At 38.8% G+C, this 12886-nt stretch overlaps 2 pseudogenes; both read left to right on the top strand.

Annotated features, from left to right (window-relative positions):
* Positions 1-4559: 4559 nt before the first annotated feature.
* LOC100660483 (butyrophilin subfamily 1 member A1-like) lies at positions 4560-5734 on the top strand (annotated as a pseudogene).
* Positions 5733-6545, top strand: LOC135228645 (butyrophilin subfamily 1 member A1-like; annotated as a pseudogene).
* Positions 6546-12886: the final 6341 nt, after the last annotated feature.

Genomic DNA, 12886 nt, shown 5'->3' with positions numbered 1-12886 from the left:
ACCAGTCGATTTCAGTTTACTAAGCCTGGTATATCAATGTTTATGCATTCCATTTCACTTTTGACAATTTCCAATTTCCCCAGACTCATACATCATACACTCCACATTCTGATTATTAATGGATGTTTGCAGCCGTTTCTTCTCGTTTTGAGTCGTACCACATCAACAAATGAAAGTCCCAAAATCTTGCACGTCATTAAGGTTGACTGCACTTTGAGGAGGCAGCTCTTCCCCACTCGTCTTTTGAGTGCCTTAAGGCTCATCTTCCGGTACTATATCAGACAGTGATCCACTGCTACTTATTAGATTTTCACTGGTTAGCTTTTTTCAGAAGTAGACTGCCAGTTTCTTCTTCCTAGTCTTAGTCTGGAAGCTCAGCTGAAACCTGTCCACCATGGGTGGCCCTGCTGGTATTTGAATACTGGTATAGTTCCCAGCATCATAGCAATATGCAAGCCCTCGCAGTATGACAAACTGACAGATTCATGGTGGTCTAAATGGATATTTAGATAGTAAAAATTATATAAATATATTTTATTTTCCATTTCCCTTCAGACTGACTTTCTTTTAAGAAATTGATTGATACTATTATGACTTGCAAAACAAACTTGCTCGAGAAGTGGTGTTATTGTTACATTCATTTTGTATATTATCTTTGAATATGGTAGTTGAATAATTCCACACAGAAAAAAAACATACATTTTATAAATTTTGTATATGGTAACAATTATATTTTCCTTTTCATTTTGGACCAATGGGGTATAACCTCACATTAATTTCTCTCTTGTCACTCACATAGGAACTCACTAGCAGCACTATGATCACATGATTTGTGACCTATCTGGTCCTGTCCTTTGCAAAGCAAACCAAAACGTATCTTCATATTGAGCATACACTATGAGTCAAAATCGACTTGATGGCCACAGGTTTGGTTTTTTTTTTTTTTTGTATTTGTATTTGTATCATGCTCTTTGTGATTGCTCTCTCCCCTGTCAGTATCAGCAGTAGTCCAATGAACAGTGAAGATGCAGCATCAAAGGATGGAAAGAGAGTGCACAAGTTTTTAAGTATTACTTCAAGACAAGAAACACTCGTGGAGAGCTGCAAAAGCCCCACCAACAAACATCATACAACAAAGGAATAAAATTATTTCTGACTGCCTTGTAAGTACTATTTCTTTTGACATCTCAGACCTGCAGAACACAATTAAATTTTCCAAATCAATTTTTTTACTTACTAATTTCAAATATAAATTTTTGTGCTAATATCCAAATTTGAATGTGAATTTTATTTTATAAACTTTGCTTGTTTTGTAAAATTTATTTTCAATTATTCATAATTCAATTATTTGATAAAATAGAACCAAATTTAAAAACTGACATAAATTTATATCCAGGTAAAATGAAACAGCAACAAGTAAGTGGAGCACAAAAATGAAAGCTTGCAGAAAATAAAAAGTATTTTTAAAAGCCTAAAGACAATTCCAAAATTAACTTCCTTTTTAAAACTTAATGAATTAGAAGTGGTTTCTTCCATTTAATGCTCGAGTTTAATGGATGCAATTTGTTGTGTTAGTACTGCTATTGCTGAAATTACTAATAATAATATGAATACAACAGAATTTGTTCCAAATTCTGCATCCATTCCTTGCCATAGTAAAAAAATTAATAATAATGGTGTAGAAAGTGAAAATATTTTAGAATCTGAAATTGTTGCATCTGCAGACCCCATTAGTAACAGAAATACAGATCCTGCTTTGTGCAATAATTTTTCTCTAATGATATGAATTACTGGATAAAAAGAGGGCCAAATCATTGTCAACATCACAGTGGATCATTTGAAAATTCATGTCAAAAATTTCTGGATGGTAAACAAACAAGGTTCTGTAGCCAGAATATATTTCTAGGGGGAAAAGCTAATAGTGCAAATTATAACAGGGAGCGGCTACTGTATTCTCCAGCTGTCAGCTCTGTGTATTGCTTTGTTACTAGCTTAAGAAGTCATACTGGTGAAGAAATTATAAATCAAGTACTTCACTATTTATGTGAAGTTTGCAAAATTCATTTTTCTAAGTGCAGAGGCCAGTCCTGTGACAGTGCTGACAATGTCAGGGTGTTATAAAACCAAGCAACAGAAAATTTTAGAACGTAATGAATATGCCACTTTCATTGCAAACTATTTAGTCCTAAATCATTTAATTCTCGATTTGCTATGGATGGATTTAGCGATTGGCAGGACTCGAATATGATTGATCAACATGAAAACAGTTCAATTCACAGAGATGGTATGTTGTCATATTTAAACCAAAGACACGGTTTTGGCTTAAGTCATGAGCTGGAAACACAAATTAAGGAAGAATGGCAGTCCTGGAAAGCTGTTTTGCAATGTGTGTTTGCTGTCATTGTAACAATCACTGAACATGGACTATTTTTTTGAGGAAGAAATGTTTAGGTCCCCCCCAAAATGGAAATTCTTGGAGTTTACTTGAACTTGTTACCCAGCTTGACTCATTTTTAGACAGTCACATCTCAAAATAGGTCAACACAGGAAAAGGCAACCCATCATATATGTCTAAAACAATGTGTGGAGAATGAATAAACTTAATAAGTGATAAAGTTCAATTGTTTTCAGTGAAATATGTATAGCTCAATATTTCAGTTTGTCTCTAGATTCTACTCTTTGTCTTTCTCATACAGATCAACCAAGTATTGTTTTAAGATACATATCTCCAATAGACAGAAAACCTGTTGAGCGATGATTTGTCACATTTACTAGCTTGAAAAGTCATACCGGTAAAGAAATTGCAAATCGAGTGCTTCACTATTTATGTGAAGTTTGCAAAATTAATTTTTCTGGGTGCAAAGGCCAGTCCTGTGATAATGCTGCCAATATATCAGGGTGTTGTAAAAGCATGCAAGAGAAAATTTTAGAACCTAATGAATGCCATTTTCATATTGTGCATTCACTTAACCTTGTAGGATGTGCTGCAGTAGAATGCTGTCCAAAAGCAGTTGATTTTTTTCTTGTTCAGTTACTCTACACATTTTTTTGCCGTCTCTACTCACTGATATCGACGGCACTGGGTTTTTTGGGTTACTCACTGATATCCCACATGTCTGCCAGTTTGTCACATTGTGGGGGCTTGCTAATTCCAGAACACTTAATTGTGCTCATGAGGAACCTGTGCATAGATCAAGAGGCAGTAGTTCTAATAGAACAGGGAGATACTGCGTGGTTTAAAGGCAGGAAAGATGTGCGTCAGGGTTGTATCTTTTCACCATAGTTATTCAATCTGTACACTGAGCAAATAATCAGAGAAGCTGAACTATATGAAAAACATGGCACCAGGATTGGAGGAAGATTCATTAACAACCTGCATTATGCAGGTGACACAACCTTGCTTGCTGAAAGTGAAGAAGACTTGAAGCACTTACTGATGAAAAGCAAAGACTACAGCCTTAAGTAGGGATTACACCTCAATATAAAGAAAACAAAAATTCTGATAACTAGACATCATGATAAACAGAGAAAATATTGAAATTGTCAAGGATTTCATTTTACTTAGATCCACAATCAACACCCATGGAAGCAGCAGTCAGGAAGTCAAATGACACATTGCCTTGGGCAAATGTGCTGTAAAAGGCCTCTTTAAAGTGTTAAAAAGCAAAGATGTCAGTTTAAGGACTAAGGTGCTCCTGACCAAGCCATGGTGTTTTCAATCGCCTCGAATGCATGTGAAAGCTGGGCAATGAATACGGAAGACCAAAGAAAAATTGACACCTTTGAATTATGGTGTTGGCAAAGAATATTGAATATACCATGGACTGCCAAAAGAATGAACAAATCTGTCTTGGAAGAAGTACAGCCAGAATGCTCCTTAGAAGTGAGGATGGCAAGACTCTGCCTCACATATTCTGGACATGTTATCAGGAGAGACTAGTCCCTGGAGAAGGGCATCATGCTTGGTAAAGTAAAGAGTCAGTGAAAAAGAGGAAGGCCCTCAACGAGAAGGATTGACACAGCAGCTGCAATGATAGGTTTAAGCATAACAATGATCATGAGGATGGCGCAGGACAGGACAGTGCTTCTGTTGTACCTAAGCCTGCTATAAGTTGGAACTGACACTACGGCACCTAACAACAACTCACTGATGGGCTGTTCTTAAAACATATTTAGGCAATGATTGAGTATTAAGATGTCTTTCTGATACATGTTGGGAAGTACCTGCTGTAGCAATGAGTGCAACCCTGGAATTACACACTCAGATTTTAGATGCCTTAGATGTCTGAAAACCAGACACAAAAAGGAGATACCGGGAGACCTCATACTACCAAGAAAGAAGCACCAGGAGTATATCGTGTCTTTTGGACTGGGGATCCCTGTGTAGAAACACTCCAAATCCAGGGGAAGACTGATGAGAAGGACCTTCCTCCAGAGCCAACAGAGGCAGAAAGCCTTCCCTTGGAGCTGATGTCGTGCATTTGGACTTCTAGCCTATGAGACTGTTGAAGCTCTTGATGGACTCACTCCAGTATTTTGCTGCTCCAGAAAGATCAGTGATGGCAGTTTTCCCAAACTCCTGCCTCCAGTTGTCTGCTCACCCTCATTCTCCTCTAGCTGCCTAAACTGAATTCAGCTCACTTTGACATATTGGACACTAGTAGTCCATCCTGGCTCTGGTGGGTGAAGACTCTGACCTACCTTGTTAGCTCTTCCCAAAGGAGAGCGCTGAGCACATGGAGCTGTGGTGGTTCCTAAAAACATTCTCGACGCAGACAGTGCCGAGCAGGAAGGAGAGCAGATGGGGGAGTGCCGAGGGAGAGCCACACCGGTGAAGGACCATATTTCCCCGTGACGTGTGGCTGTGAGGATCCACTGGGTCAGGACCTCTGATGAGAGCATGTATGGAGCGTGTAAACAAGTCTACGAAGAAGGCTTCATGCATCTGAAAGTGGCTGCTCTAAGCTCTGATCCTCACATCTATACGGAAGTTCAAGAGAGTGGTGAGATCTGGCTGCAGTACTCCTCAGTGGGATGGCACCCAGAGCCCCAGATGCTGTGGAGATCTCCCAATGGAGAGAAGTTTCCACCCATGTCAGAGTCCAGCAATCCTAATGAGGAAGGCCTGTTCCCTATGGCAGCTTCATTGATTATCAGAGACAACTCCCTGGGAAGTATGTCCTGCTGCATCCAGAACCACCATCTTGGCCAAAAGAAGGAAGTAGAGATTTCCATACCAGAATGGAAAATGGACCAATTTCATGTAGGTCAGTGACTTGGCACTTCTCTGGGTTCTGAGACCTTACCTTCCAAGAATGCAAAGACCTAGGATAAGTGGAGATGAAAAGGACTCAAATCCATTTGAGTGATGACGATGGAGAAACAGAAGTCATGGAAAGTAGCCTCAATATTTCCTTGAGGCATGTAAAGGGCCCTTAGAAGATGGCCAGGAAGTGATGTGTGCCACATTTCCTTCCCCAAGCTCCCTCTGAGAGGGTTCTTTTAGGCACTGCAACCCTCAAGACAGCCAGATCTTACTTCACCCTGTGGGTGCTGATCAGGGAGAGAACCTGGGGGCAATGGAGAGAACTGAGCAGGCCAAACAACTCTCCTCCTGAGGAGACCTGTCAACTCCTAGAATAGTGCTATATTTCTTTCGAGAAAGAAGAATAGGTCCTGTGACCTCTAGTATTCACTGACCCTCTGACTGACTCTCTCTCTTTCTCTTCCCCATTGATGTAACTCGGGATGCAGACACAGCCCACCCCCACCTGTTTCTGTGTGAGGTTTTAAAATCTGTCCGACTGGAAGATTCAAGGCAGAAATTGCCTGAAAAACCAGGGAGATTTGACTCCTGGCCCTGCATGTTGGCCTGTAAGGACTTCACCTTGGAGAGACATTACTGGGAGGTGGAGGTGGGAGAAAGGACTAACTGGGTGATTGGAGTGTTTAGGGAGAATGTGATAAAGAAAGGATTCAAATCCTTGACTCCTTAGAATGGGTTCTGGAGTATGGAATTGTATGGAAATGAGTACTGGGCTCTCAATGACACTTGAGCCACTCTCCCATTGGCAAGACTCCCCCCCTGTTGGATTGGAATTTTCCTGAACTATGAATCAGGAGACATTTCCTTCTATAACATGTCTGATGGATCCCATATCTATACTTCCCTCACAGTCTCTTTCTCTAGCCCCCTACAGCCCTCCTTCTGCCTATGGTCCTATTGTAAAAAGCCCCTAATCATCTGCCTAACTGTTAACTGGCCTGAGGAGTCACAGTCATTACTGATGTCCATGCACACACATACTTGTTGCTGCTGTCAAGTGGACCCCACGTGTTACAAGGTAGAACTGCTCTGTGGGGTTCTTCTGGCTGTAATCTTTACAGAAGCAGGTCACCAACCCTTTCTTCTGGGACACCACTGGCACAAATTGTTTATTCAACCCATGCATGGCAGCCCTACTTATGCCCAGGGCCTTTCTATTTGTTCCTGTGATATGTTGTACCAGTTTACCAGACTGACTGTAATATTTTCAGGAATTTAATGTGCTCAAATAAACCATAAGAGGTGTATTTACACCACAGAAACTGGCAAACAATACAATTTAAGGCTTTTTCCCCCCATAGGTTAGCATATCACTGCCTTATTTTATAGTTTAACAAATCCCTATTTTTCTTTCACAGAAGAAAATCTCAATACTCCTATTTTTCTTATATTCCTTCTATCAAACTACATTCACGTACATTAGGGTAGATTCTTACATTTACTATCAAGTTTGCCTTATTTATTAGGAATAAACATATTGGTTAACTGTTAAAATTAATATTACTATTATTTATGTTTTTATTAGTGCTCTGAAAATAAACTTGCATGTGTTTTTTTAGTTGTCTGAACCAACTCACAGCGGAATAAAACTAGAATTCAATTTCTGAAGGAAAAGTGAAAATTTCACAAATATTTGGAAATTAAACAGCGTGCTACTAAACAACACTTGGGCCGAAGAGAAATCACAAGGAAAATCAGAAAATACTTAAGAGATGAAGGAAAAGGAAAGCACAGCATGCCAAAACTTAGGGGTACAGCAAAAACAATGCTCAGAGGGAAATTTATAGCTGTAAATGCCTACATTAAAAAAGAAGAAAGATATCAGATCAATAATTTTATTTCTGTGAGGAACTAAAAAAGGAAGAGCAAGTAAAGCCCAAAGAAACCAAAAGGGAGAAAATAAGAAATATCGTAGTGGAGCTAAATGAAATAAAGAATAGAAAAACAATAGAATCAAGGAAACCCAAATTCAGTTCTTTGAAAAGATCAGCAAAATTGATAAATCCTTAGCTAGACTGACAAAAAGAAAAGATGCAAATAATTAAAACCAGAAATGAAAGTGAGGTCGTTACTACCGACCTTACAAAAATAAAAAAGATTGTAAGAGATTAATACTAACAACCATATGCCAACAAACTATTATAAATAAAATTTAAAAAAAATAGCATAGATGAAATGGAAAAATTCCTAGAACCACACAAACTGTCCAGAAAATCTCAACAGACCTATAACAACTGAGATTAAATGTAATCAAAAACCTCCCAACAAAGAAAGTGCAGGACCAGATGGCTTCACTAGTGAATTCTATTAAACATTTAAAGAATTAACATTAATCCCTCTCAAACTCTTCCAGAAAATAGAAGAGAGGGGAACACTTTCTAACTCATTCTATGAGGCTGGCATTGCTCAGATGCCAAAGCCAGAAAACATACCGCAAGAAAACTACAGACCAATGTCCCTTATGAACACAGATGCAAAAATCCTCAACAAAATAGTATTGAACCAAATCCAACAGCATGTTAAAAGGATCATACACCATAACTTAGTAGAATTTATCTCAAGAATGCAGAATATAAGAATGGTTCAACATAAAATCAGTCAAATGTTGTTAGTTGCCATGGAGTCAATTCTGATTCATGGCAACCTTATGTGTGCAGAATAGAACTGCTCCATAGGGTTTTCAGAAGCAGATCTCCAGGTCTGCCTTCCAAAAAACCTCTGGGTGGGTTCAAACCACCAACCTTTCAGCTAGTAGTCAAGTGCTTCACGATTTGCACCACCCAGAGACTCCCTTCATAATGACACTAAGATATTATTTGCCTCTTTTGGAAAAAGGCATTCTCTCATGAAAGTGGAGTTTTCCAGATGCTAAATAACATGTGATGGTGTCATCACTCTGACAACTAATACAATGTGTGCTTGTATATTTTTGTATTTAAAATGTTCTCACCCTTCCATACAATGAAATGCCATGCAGGTGCCCAATTTATGCTGTGGAGTATTTAATGATACCAAAAGATATTTGCCCTCTGCTGTAAAGATATACACAAAAATATTAACTGCAGTTGTTTTTGGCAGTGGGATTATGTATGTCTTTTATTTTATTCTTTTTACATATCAATATTTTCTAATGTTTCTACAATGAATATGTATTACTTGAATAGAAAACAATAAAAATTACCTAAAAATTAAAAAAGGAGATACCAAAAGAGGAGCTGAAAACATTGATAACAGAATACAAACGCTAAAATATGTACTTATGTTGGCTATGTTGGAAACCCTGGTGGCGTAGTGGTTAAGTGCTACGGCTGCTAACCAAAGGGTGGGCAGTTCGATTCTGCCAGGTGCTCCTTGGAAACGCTATGGGGCAGTTCTACTCTGTCCTATAGGGTCGCTATGAGTCGGAATCGACTCGACGGCACTGGGGTTGGTTTTTGTTGACGTGGAATAATATATTGCAGCATTTTCATTGAATGAGTCAAGCTCTCCAAGATTCAGAAGTAAATTTAAAGACGTGCACTGGTCTCTGCCAGTCATTAACAAGGTATTTACATAATTTAAGAGAAGATTTTGAAAACACAACAAAACGAATCCTGATTATCAAGCCGTTCACCGTCACAGAGCCATTAGAAAGAAACAAGTAAACAACGGAAATGATTCAGAAGTATTCAGCGCCAGAGATCAATTTCACATAACCACATACTACACTATCATCGACACACTTGAATCTTATATGAAAAGAAGGGTGAAAGTGTAAGAAGTTCTTTCAAATAAAATTTCCTCCTTAAACAATGTGGTTATACCTGATGAAGAACGCATGAAGGCATCCAAGAAATTAGTGCAGGCTCACCCTGATGGCTTAAATACAAACCTTTACAGAGAAGCGTGACAATTTCATTCTTAAGTGAGAACGAAATTTACCAATTCAGGAAAGACAAATTTTACTCATGTAGGCATGTGTGATTCCATAATAGAAGATAAAATACAATGTATATTTCCCAACACTGAAATTGCTTTATGCCTACTAACTTTAACGATCAAAAAGTACACAACAGAACACTCATTTTCGTCCCTGAAGAGACTCGAAAATTCTCAGCATACAACGATTCAAGAAAGACTCAATTCATTATCCTTATTATGTATGGAAGTAGATATTGTTAAGCAGCTTAATTGTGATGAAATCACTGAAGAATTTGTAACAGCAAAGAATAGAAAGAAATGTTTTTAATTATCAACACATTAGAGATGAAATATCTATCTTATCTAGCAAATGAAGAAGGTAGACCAGTACTCTGCAAACCTTTCTAGCGCATGGATGCTATGATAATGACCCCTGCTAGCTGACTCCTTGCTCTATGTTGAGAGACTTTTGCATCCTTGCATTCTTCAAGTCCTTCCCATAGCCTTCTCTTGGGCCAGAGTGCCTCTCTTCCCCTGAACTTCCTGTTCACTTACTCTAATAGGTCCTTGTCATGCCAAGTGACAAGTATCTTTGTCTCTTGCAGTCTCAAATTCCCTACTCCAATTATTTCTGTTTTAGGGGTATAAACAAAAACTCCCTTTCTTGCCCTTTCAGGTTTCCCAATGCTATGCTTCACTCTGCCACCTTCCAGTTAAAGCAGGAGCAATCAGACCAAGACATCAGCTCCTGTTTATCACACACCATCTTAATACAATCTACAACATCACACAAACCTTGGAGGAATTTCCTGCAGGGCTCCACCACTGTGAGAAGCAGCAGACCTGTCTGTCTTTGGGTTGTCCTACTAGTAGTGTGCTGGTAAACCAGATCTCTGTAAAGTTTTATAAAATTAAAAATCAAATAGCCCTGGTTTGCAGCATTTGTAAAATTTCAATTTCTTTGGAGTAAATATTCCCACTATGACTGATTACATGCTACCAAAGGTTTAACAGCCTTCAACTACCAGATTACAAAGTTCCTGAGTATTAAACAATTGGCTTTCAAGAAGTCTTATTAGCTGGCTCTAGCACACCACTGACAGGGCTGTCTTCCTGTTCTCCAGGTCACCCCCAGTCAAAACCCATCTTGTTTCCTTGCATTGTCATTGGTTGACACAATTACATCACTTCAGCACTCACCATGGCCTGTGCTCCCCTAGGGACATGGCATACCTGATCTCATTTAATCCTTACAAAAACAATTATCCTTATCTCCATTTCAGTGTCCTGGCTACTACTGAGGGATTATCACCCTCCATCTGACCTGAGCTACACCCAAAACATAGGTCAGTGCATCCATTGGGCAAAACCAAAAAAGCCCAGTGCCACCGAGTCAAATCCAACTCACAGCGACCCTATAGGACAGAGTAGAACTGTTCCACAGAGTTTCCAAGAAGCACCTGTTGGATATGAACTGCTGACCCTTTGGTTAGCAGCTGTAGCACTTAAGCACTACGCCACCAGGGTTTCCCCATTGGGCAAAGTGGTGTCCAAATATATATTTTGAGTTCTTTAAAGTATACATTTTTTTTCATTACACAAGGGGTGAAAAACAAATTGGTTGCCATTAGGTCAATTCCGACTCATGACAACCTCATGTGTGTCAGAGCAGAACTGTGCTCCGTCGAGTTTTCAGTAGCTGATTTTTCAGAAGCAGATCACCAGGCCTTTCTTTTGAGTCCTTCTGGGTGGACTTGAACCGCGCTTTCAGTTAGCAGCCAAGCACTTTAATTGTTTGTACCACTCAGGGACTCCACAAAAGGAATGAACCACTTTGCAAAGAAAATTGGAAAGCAAAAATTAAATCTCATGGGTTTTCAGATTATTTGATGTCATGGTAAAATGTTTATGATAAATATTATTGTATTTAAAAAGTGGAATATAGTATATATGCACAATATACAATTCTATAAAATCCTGTAAAAAAGCTAATATATTAATGAAATACTGGAAGTAAAAAAAAAAAACAGTTAACCATAGTTGTCTCTGAACAGTAGAAAGTAAAGGTTTTTTTCATTTTCTTTTTTACAGTTTCTAAACTTTCCATAATTAACACATCCACAAGTATTACAATTATAATAAGAACTTATAATACTTGTTATTTTTGTTTAGAAAATATAAAAATAAAACTCATGGCCTCTCTATTCAGGCTCATCAATTGTTAGGTTTTGATTTAATGTAATGTTTCCAAGAGGTTTAATTTCAAACAAATAAGAGCAATAAGCATTGACTTTTCCATCTGTAGAGGCGTCTGAGAGCGCCCAGCCTCCCTCTAAGTGCCCAGAAAGGGGCTGGGGACTCTCCTCAGACCTTAGCCTACATGACCTCTTCCATGTGCCTATTTGTGTTATCACTAATCATTACAAACCCCTGCAAGGTGAGTATTATTATTCCCATTTTAGAGATGCCAAATTAAGAAACTCATTCTCTATGAGGACAAGAGCTGTCTTCTATGTCTTGTCCCCACACAAAGCTTCTTTATTATGGGAGGCCTAATACCCCTGGGGAAACCCTGGTGGCGTAGTTGTTAACTGCTACAGCTGCTAACCAAAAACGCCGGCAGTTCAAATCCACCGGCAGTTCAAATCTACCAGGCTCTCCTTGGAAACTCGATGGGGCAGTTCTACTCTGTCCTATAGGGTCACTATGAGTCGGAATCGACTCAACAGCAACAGGTTTGGTTTTTTTCTTTTTCTTTTTTTTTTTTTAATACCCCTGGCAGTGCAGTGGTTAACTCTTTGGCTGCCAACCAAAAGGTTGGCAGTTCAAATCCACCAGCTTCTCCTTGGAAACCCTATGGGGTAGTTCTACTCCATCCTATATGGTCGCTGTGAGTCAGAATCGACTCCACGGCACACAACAACGATGGTCAAGGGCATGGGCTTTTGGAAGGCAGAATTAAGTTTTGGGTTGGGTGCTGCCACTGTCTAGATATGTCTCCGTGGGCTCTTTTCTTATTTATAAAATAAGAATTAAAAGCTAATTTTCCTTGTTTAACATAGAAGTATCATATGATCCAGCAATTGCACTCCTGGGTACCATATACCTAAAAGAATTGCAATCAGGGACTCAGATACCTGTACACCAGTGTTCATTGCAGGACTATTCATAACAACCAAAAGGTAGAAACAACCCAAGTGTCCATCAACAGAAGAATGGATAAATAAAATGTGGTACATACGTACAATGGACTATTGCTTAGCCATAAAGGTAAATGAAGCCCTGATACCTGCTACCACATGGATGAAGCTTGAAAACATGGTTTATGACATTAGCCTGACCCAGAACAGCAAATAGTCTATGATCTCACTTACGTGAAACATCTAGAATACGGAAATGCATGGAGACAGAAAGGAGATTAAAGGGTACCGGGGCTAGGGAAAGGGGAGAATGAAGAGTTATTAACAGGTACAGAGTGTGTTTGGGGCGATGAAAAAGTTTTGAAAATAGTGGTGATGGTTGCACAGTATAGTGAGTGTAAAATTAATGTCACTAAATTGTACCCTTAAAATGGTTAAAAGGGCAAATTTTATGTTATATATATTTTACCGCAATTAAAAAAAAAAAAAAGATAATTTTCCTGAAAGGGCTGTTGGGAGC

This window comes from Loxodonta africana, chromosome 25, assembly GCF_030014295.1.
Source record: "Loxodonta africana isolate mLoxAfr1 chromosome 25, mLoxAfr1.hap2, whole genome shotgun sequence".
Lineage (NCBI taxonomy): Eukaryota > Metazoa > Chordata > Mammalia > Proboscidea > Elephantidae > Loxodonta > Loxodonta africana.
Note: the sequence above shows the minus strand (reverse complement) of the source record. Positions and strands in the feature narration are given on the sequence as shown.